The sequence below is a fragment of the Amblyomma maculatum genome, chromosome 1, assembly GCF_055883805.1.
Source record: "Amblyomma maculatum isolate TAMU_Amacu chromosome 1, ASM5588380v1, whole genome shotgun sequence".
NCBI classification, from domain to species: Eukaryota; Metazoa; Arthropoda; class Arachnida; order Ixodida; family Ixodidae; genus Amblyomma; species Amblyomma maculatum.
This window is the reverse complement of record NC_139344.1, coordinates 383,330,770-383,339,706: the sequence shown is the minus strand read 5'-3', so window position 1 is coordinate 383,339,706 and position 8,937 is coordinate 383,330,770. Positions and strand designations below refer to the sequence as shown.

Genomic DNA, 8,937 nt, shown 5'->3' with positions numbered 1-8,937 from the left:
TGATTACCGCGCAAAGCGTGCTACAATACAGTAAGAGAGATTGCTGACCGTTGCGTTGACCGTTGCTCTGAGAGTGCGCGAGGTACTGAGTGGTTCTCATTTCCACATGGGGCCGCTTGAACCCGTTTTCGCGAAGTGTGGAACGGAGGCAAGCTGTTTTTCATTTCCAGGCTTCGCTCGTGCTGCATTTTTATTTCGAGACTTGAATTACTATTGTTCGTTTACCCGATATCTCTCCTTGCTCAATTGCGTTTCCGCTGAAACGAGACACTCAATCACGCACATTGCCTTTGTATAATATTTTCCTAGAAGCTTAATAGCGCCGAGTTAAGTGCAGTAAAGACCATTTAGCAACTGCTGCAGCTGTACAGTCATGGACAAAGGTTAGCGCTACGAAAAAAAAAAATCGCGATCGTGTGACGCATGTCTTGAACCCGTGAGGAGCCATGAATGCTGCATCCTCCATAATGAATATCAGCTGACTGAACTAGAGCGGCAACGCCGGCCTTTCTCTTATTGCAAATCTGCATCCCTAAAACTTTTCCCCGGCATAGATGCTGACAAAATCAAGCGGAGATCGCAATTTTCTCCTCATTTTGCTCCTTGCATAATTGAATTTACTGGTGTCACGCACGTGATCACTAAGCGTGGCTCCTGAGGAACTAGCAACGTTGTTTCATTTCCGCTCGGCAAGGTGTAATTTAATTGCAAAGAGAGAATAGCTTCCTTTCCTTCGCTGCATTAACTAGCAGCGTTCTTTCATGTGGCGCCGTGGAAACAATGAAAGCTTTATCTACCCTGGCACAATTTGCGCACCTGTAATGGGCTGCGCAGACCATCGGCATGAAGTGGTACTAATGCCGTTGTTCGCCCGTGCGCTGTGCAATAGAGATACGCTGCAACCATGGGGCATCGGATTTCGCAACATGTGATTTAATGCATATCGCAAGGAAAACATGCTGTATCAATGTTCAGCTTATTTTTTTTATTTATTTATTTTTTTTTTTTTTTACGGATCCTGGTGCAATGACCCTGTATTTGGCATGCCGTAGGAAAGCTGGAACTGGGCGTAAAATTCCATGCATGATCACCATCCGCATGCAGTGTCCATTTGTTCCCTGACGTTTTGACCCCCCCCCCCCCCCCCCCTCCCCTTCTTGCCAGCAAACAAAAAAGAAATCTTCAAAGATATGAACACTTTCCCACTCGCATCACCGCGACCACGCGCGTCTCGCCAGCTTCTTCGCAATGGTGATATGTTACGTCGTCTTCTCTCTTCTGAGTCAAATCTGCCAAATTAAAGTTCTTTGGCTTGCCAAATTACGCAAATTCATCGCTATTGCCGCGCTTGCGCTCCTTTCTCTTCATTCCGTGTCTCTCCCTTCTTTCTTGTTGTTTGCTCTCCTTAATTTCTTTCCTCTCACTCATTCCTTCCCCCTTTCCCTCGAAGAAACCACTTTTCCCCCGGTAAAGTGTTCTCAAGTTGATTTGTTTATTCAGTGCGCGAGCACGCCACAACGATGCAGTCACAGGAGCTTCACTCCGCAACACAGCGGACAATGCATTAAACAAACAAACAAAAACATGCACAGGATGTTTCCCTGTATAGGAGAAGACTCGCGAAGCACCTCAAAGTCAATGCCTCGTCCAAGAAGCCGCGCGCTGCATGCACACTTTACCATCAATCTCGCTTTTTCCTTTGTCTTAGCCGGCGGTCGCACTACGCCTGGGACGGACGTAGCAGCATTCCTGCCGGTCCGCACTCCAGTCTGCGCGGCGGCAGCCTTAGCTGCAGTAACATGCTAGCCGATTTGTCACCCGGCTTCGGACGCACACGTCGAACACTGGCCGACGCTGGGCTACGGCGGTGACAGGCAATTTGTACTGCGAGTTTGCGCGCGTGCAGTACCACGAGCTGTGTTTCCTGGCTGGAGAGAAAGGGAGAGGGGGCGTGTCCGCGCGGAACGACGCCGCGGAATTCGCACCGATATTCGATCACGGCGAGGACAACGCGAAGGTTTCGGCGCTACCGCTCAGGACCACGAACGCTTCTTCTAAGGAAGTTCATAATGAGGATGCCCGCCTTTCGCTGCTGCCTTTTATCTTGGTTTTTTTTTTTTTTTTTCAGGCTGCTAAATTGTTGTTTTATACCCTGCTATAACAAATAATGGTTTTTTACCCCGAAGTGTCTTGTCGCTTCCCCTGCAAATATGCATTTCCTGATAGTATATTCACGCTCGTGCTTCAGAACAACAGCAGCAACAACAACAACAACAACAACAAAAAAAGATCAGATTTTTCTTTTCTTCCTTCTTGTGACTTCGCGGCGCAGTTGTCATGTCCACCAGAAGTAAGACTTATTGCCGTTTCCTTTCCTCATGACCATTTTAATTCTATAGCCCCGCTGCGGTGGATTAGTGGTCACGTCACTCGACTACGGAGCCGGGCAACATGAACATGAAACGCAAGGGTTCTGAGTACTGTGCGACATTGTACGGAGCCCTCCAGTATCGTGTCCCCCATAACCTGAACTACTTTTAGACGTTAAACTCCACTGACAAACGAACAGCTTTCTTAAATAAAGATGCTGCAATAGCCTCAGGACGCTGGAATGCTCCGCAATTATGTTCCACCAGATATGGTCTGAAAAACTCAGTTTCTTTGCACCTACCTTTTTTCCATTGATTTCCCCAAATTTTAGGCAATTCGCACCCCCGCTTTTTTGAGCTCGATATTTGAATCTAAACTAAAGGTCGGATATAGGTTGAGACAGGACCCTATGGCTCAACTTCTGGAGCCTGCTTTCGTGGTCAATACCGAAATGCAAGATGGGCGCATTGTGAGAGTGACCATTCGCGTGCTGCTGCATTATTCACTATGTAGTTCAGTAACTATGAATGCACAAAGGCAAATGAGCGCTAAGCGAGGCACAATGGCATGCTGCATAAAAACAGCGCAGATAATAGAGGACAGTCTCGCCGCTGCGGCAGCATTTCTCTGTAGATCCGGTCACTGCGATACAGTCCAAGCACCGAAACACTTCTGCACCGGCGAAGATTTTCCAAGTACTAAATATAGACACGTACTACACTTTGCCGTGCATGTGGAACCCTCTGAATACGAAACACTGCATGTGGGTGGCAGTAACCGCGATGCGTCACAAATGACGCCAGGTGAAAATATGTAACCTGTGCTTGCAATTTTTCGCGCCTTTCATAGGCTGTGGCACTCCTATAGCTCCTATATTTTGACTGTACAGTAGTGACGATGGTCGTCAATGCCAGCAATGAATACGACGACGTTGACAACAACAATAACAACAACAACATCAACAACAAAACAACAACAATAAAATTAAAGAAATCCTTCACAAGCACGAGTCAGTGTGCTTCTTTATGTGTTATTTTGTTTTACGGTTTGCTTTGGTGTTTTGCGCGCGCTAACCATAGCTGCTTACGCACCATAAAACCCAACCCAAGATGACAACACTTCCTTCTTTGGTGAAGTGATCGTGAAACGGCAGTTTTTTAATTTCAAGGCAGCAGGCGAGGAGTTAAGTTCTAATTTCAGCGATCCCATTAAGCCGCCTTGACGTGATATAATCTCGCGTGGGATGGTGAACGCTTCAAATAAAACGCTCCAGAAAAAGAGTAAAAGGTTCGTTTTCGCTGTAGTTAAATCTTGGTAAAAAAAGCGGGCAATACGTGCCGGGCAAAGGACAAGAACGACAACGAGCTGGTGCTTACTAGATACTCTCGCAAAAAAAAAAAAAAAAAAAAAAAATTAATTTATACCTTTAAATTCCCTCACTACCGCAGCGCCTGCGGACGACGTATGTTCCCACGCGTCGAACGAGGCCCTCGGCGGCGCCGCTTGGCCTTAATTGCGCGCCTGGAGCTCGGGGCCAATTTGATGTCGGATTATGTTTCTTTTCAGGCGCCTTGCTCCCGAAAGCGTCTGCGCTGGTCACTTTCCTTATTCAGAGCGAATTACGGTCGGGTTTGCCGGACGCTGATAAGTGGCCAGGCAATTCTACATCATCGGCGAGCCTCGAACGTGAAATGGAACAACCTCTTGTTCGACAAGTTTCCCCAGTCCAAACCTTGCATGTCTCATCAGTATGGTAGTTAATGTAATATACTTGTTTCTTTTTACTTGTTTCTCTCCACCCTTATCGTGCTTCACGCCGACTGGAAGCCTCTGACAATATTTGGGGCACCAATTGTCACCCGAAAGAGCGAAATACTGGAGGGAAATGAAATACTTAAGAATGGTTATAATATCGTGATCCCAGAGTCCTAAGAAGAATGCTGAGTTGGGCTAGTTGGCTCATTTGGAAGGGAACGACGAAAGCAGCGTTTACAGACGGGACGGCATAGAATAGACACACATGCGCAGAGGTCGTTCTAATCGCGTTGCCTCGAATAAAATGTTCGCGTTCAATGCTTCATTATGGTTGAGCACCCTGAACACACTGCATTAAATTAAGGATTTGTAATTTCATATCACTGAATACACCCAGTCGTTTTGAGGAATACGGATTACCTTCTAAGTTACAAACCAATCAGTCTTGCTATAGACCCGTTGGGGTAATTTGTAGTGAATGTCTAATTTGAAGACAATGAATTAGACGTTAGACGATCATGTATTACGATTGGCTTCCGGCCGAGTTGTCTTTGTATTGCAATGTGATTTAAAATAGTTCAAGTTCCTTGATGCCTGATGGTGTGTTACATCTCGCTGATACTGCCATCAATTTCTGACGCACGCATATCAGATTCATGATGCATTTCGTCATGATTCTTGATGCAAACAAATCGAGTTTCTGATGTGGTTTCTTTAAAAGTAAGGCGTATATTCAACATCACACTAAAGTGTTATAGCAAAGTTTTCTTTCTTAACCGTACTCCACATTCACGAATATGTTGTGTACACACCTTGCGTATAAATAACGAAGGAACATTCAAGGACTAGACCGATTTGTAGAGCAAACATGTTGCATCAACTCAGTGAAAGAGTAATTAACAGCAAGGGCGATATTAGGCCACTACGTTAGGGTGAAAATATATCTATGCCACATTTGCATCCTCTTTTCCCTTGATTTCATTTTATATACCGGCTATATAAGAGACCTTCCAGTCATATTTAGCGCGTAATTCTCACCAAATACAGTTTCCTAAAAATTATGCTGCCATGTACGCACATAAAGGGGTAGTCAAAAGTTCTCAGGCCACAGGTTGTGCTTCTAGTCGGCATATTCTGCCACTTGAGATCCAATTAAAGCTTAGTTATATCAGAGGTTAGAGTAATGCTTCTACCCTACACATATATTTGGAGATTTCGGGGCGTCGTAGCTACCTGACTGTATGTTCAGAAGTAGACCCTGTGGCCTGGAAACTTTTGACTCCCCCTGTACATACCTTTTTTTTTTTTTTTCTCCCCCGCGTTACATCGGCGTTAAATGTTTCGACAGTTTTAGTCGATACTCCAGAAACACACTTGTTTACTCTGCAAATCGCGAATGGATATTATTGGGATATCAGCATTAATTAAAGGCATTAAAGGGGATGTTGCTTAGATGTCTTCATTGCATGTGACGCGTTGGAAAAAGAAAAGTTTCTTTCTCCATCAAAGTTTTGGGAATGTCATGGTCGTCAAGAATACGTGACGGCCGCCTATCGCAAAATCGTCGCAGATGATCTATTTGTGACCAATTTCTGATGACTCATCAGGAATATGTCGCTGTGATGTCAGAAATATAATCCACCTTTTCAATAGCACTGTACTATAATATGCGCCATAATTAGACGGCTGGGATACGAAAGCGGCTTTTATGCTTTTTTTGTTCCAATTCAAACGATAACGGTCAAGAGGCAGACATATTTCTATTTAGGAAGCAATGCTGCAGAAGTGTTGAAGCAGCGCCGATAGTGAATGGTTGTAAAATTAAAACAAGAACCCAGAACTTCTCAAAGAACAAACGATCCTCAGCGCATATCAGTTCCGAGCTAATCGACGTTCTGCTGCCAGTGACGCAGGAAAGCTTGCGACGAAGAGGGGGAAGCTGTGTGTGTGTGTGTAACCTTGGTACCTAGTCTGTGTTTTATCATTTTATTTATCTTGTAATCCGGTTGATCGCCTGCACTCGAATAATGATGACAAGGATAAACCCATTCTGCTTGTAGAAATGACGGGACACAGCCGAGAAGGCAGCGAACCACACCCAAGAGTGCCACCGCCCGCTGCCAAGTAGAGCGGCTTGGGCTAAAACGAAAACGATCAATAGTTTTTAACGTCCTGCCGTCGCCGCCGCGTGCGCGGCTTCTCTCCCTTCTGAGCGATGGGTGTGCCCCGAAGCGGGCCGACCAACCTTATTAGAGGCGGAAACCACACTGTCGCGCTGGCCTCATCGAGAGCTTGGTATAACGTTCTGGAGAAGTCCTGTTCATCACTTGATACAGCTATAGGACCGTATATCGGGTTTGCGTCGTCTTAAGAAGTGTTTTTTTACGCCCTGACCTCGAACCAATTGATTCGCGGAAACGCCGAAACCAGATGTCAGTTTGGTTTCCACCGCTTCCGGTTCCGGCGTTCCCACTAATCCAAAGAGGGTGAAAACGACTCTTTTGAAAACTACGAAAACTCGGAATACGGGTCCTAGAGTGCGAAACCGCCGCCTTCGAAGAAATGGCTCGAACATGACATCCAGAATTTTACTTCGAATTCGGACTGAGCAGGCAAGCCTCCTGAACAGGTCGAAACTGGAGGTGTATTTTACGATTTTCTATTCAACGGGTTTTCAGATTTCCCAAGCAGTGCTGCTTCGTCAAGCCATCAAATTGCTGGCCACGTAATTTCGCTTTATCCCAGACACAGGCGAAAAATACGATTGTTAACAGCCCAATGAAATGTTTTCAGCGCAGTTCCTTCGTTAAAGGATCGCATAATAGCCCCGTGGCCAACCAGAGGCTTATATAGCTATCCAGGCAGTCCAGGCATATTTTCGATTCTTAAGCTGCACACACCTCACTCCTGTCACGGATATGATCGGGCGCATTGATGACGAGCTTGTCATGTACATGCGCGACATATACGCTGTTTTTATCGTCAGTCACGATAACTGCCTTTCTTCGACCTGGAGTCCGAATCAAGCTGCATCTGTATTGCAAGCGCTGCGCTGTATCAGTGCGAGAACACCGATCCGGAGGATAATAGACCGATCAGAGTCTTGCTTGCTTGCGGAGAATTTGCCTAGCAATTGCGCTACATAGCAACTGCTGCATAGCAACTGCTGCATAGCAACTGCTGCATAGCAACTGCTGCATAGCGACTGCCGCATAGCAACTGCTGCATAGAAACTGCTGCATAGCAACTGTTGCATGCGACCCTGCGGCGCTTCCAAGGAGATAGATGTGAGGTGGCCGATCCCGCGGTGGTGTGTGAGATGCAGCTTGCCGTAAGGCGCGAGTTAAATGGTGACAAATGTGTGTCTCATTTCAGCCAACTGAAAAAAGCCAGAAGACCGAAGAACGTGTGCAACACCGCTTTTACACTAAAATAAAATGTTAGAATTCTCTCAATTTCTTTTTCCCACGTAAGCGTTCCCAAAACGAAGCAGCTGCGGGCAGACTGCGGCATAGAGAACCTTTAGCAAGCTGACTGTGCCGCCTTAAGACTACGCTTGTTCTAAAAAAAAAAAAAAAAAAAAAAAAAAAAAAAAAAAAAAAAAGAATGCGAATTGCTAGTCCTTTCCGCAAGTTGATTACTTTGCAATGTACGACATTTACACAAATGAGCGTCCGGCCAATGCTTGAGAAAAATATTTTCCAACATTTGTTCCAACGAACTTCTGTTCAAAAGGTACTACCGTTGTCTCTGGCGACTGCTGCGTCGTTTTACTGGGTTCCTTTGATTCCTGCATTATGGTTCCTCGCGTGCTGCTGAGTACGTGTCATACAGCGCAAAACAAACAAGAGAGAAAGAAAAGAAACACACAGAACAAAACAAGAGCGAGGCTTTCTTTTGCCTGTGTCTGCTTTGCGAGGCGAACGTAACGGCTGAAAAGCAACTAGCCCATCAGTTAATTCTTGCGAAGCACATTCCTCATGAGCATACGTTGAGCCCCTGTTCTCTTTCTTTCTCTTCTGTCCTCTATTGTTCCCTCTCCTAAGCTTATGGCAGCGTACATGGTTCAGTTTTGGTTAGCCTGTCTATTATGCTTAACTTTCTCTTCCTCTAGGGGTGTGAGTAGTCATTGAGCAACTCACCGGAACGAATCTTTGTTCTTGTGAGATTGATCTGATGCGATTCCTATGCATAAATTCACGGCGATGGGTCTGGTAAATACTAGGATCGGAGCGGTTAATTGGGCTACGAGCAAAGTGGTTGTCTTGTAGATCTAGACTTACATAGGTAGTGGTTTACTGATTAATTATATAGTGAGTCTACGATATGACATCGCTGCACCATGAACAGATGATTACATCAATCACGCAAGATTCCCCCGATGGCATGAGCAAAATGGCGGAAGTCGACCCGGCGTTTCGGTTCATACATATTGCGCCTATTCTTGAGCCGGTAATACTTCGTTTGGAATAACGGAGCGAAATAATGGCGGTTTTTCCTGGGAACTCGGACACACGACCTATCCTGGTTTTCCAGGCACGTTTATCTACAAACTGCCGTCGTTTAAAGACATGCCATTTTATTGCGTAGTCGTGCTTGAGAGGGTCCCACCTGTGGCGTTGCGGTTGTTTCCCGGATGGAACAGCACTGGTGAATATGAATATGAATTAAAAGTACTGTGGTATTTGTGAACACGACTTGTTAGCCAGAGCCACCTTGGGGCGAGTAATCCTTTGAGTAAAAGCAAACTCGTAAATGTAAGGCGACTTTAAATGGGCGCCATGCGAAGCTGCCAATAGACTGCTGAAAGTG

General features: G+C 45.6%; 1 long non-coding RNA gene across 1 annotated transcript in view; it reads left to right on the top strand.

The window, feature by feature from the left end:
• Positions 1 to 8,937, top strand: part of LOC146208390 (uncharacterized) — a 244,889-nt gene that overhangs the window by 17,865 nt on the left and 218,087 nt on the right. The gene's annotated exons all lie outside the window — the stretch shown is intronic.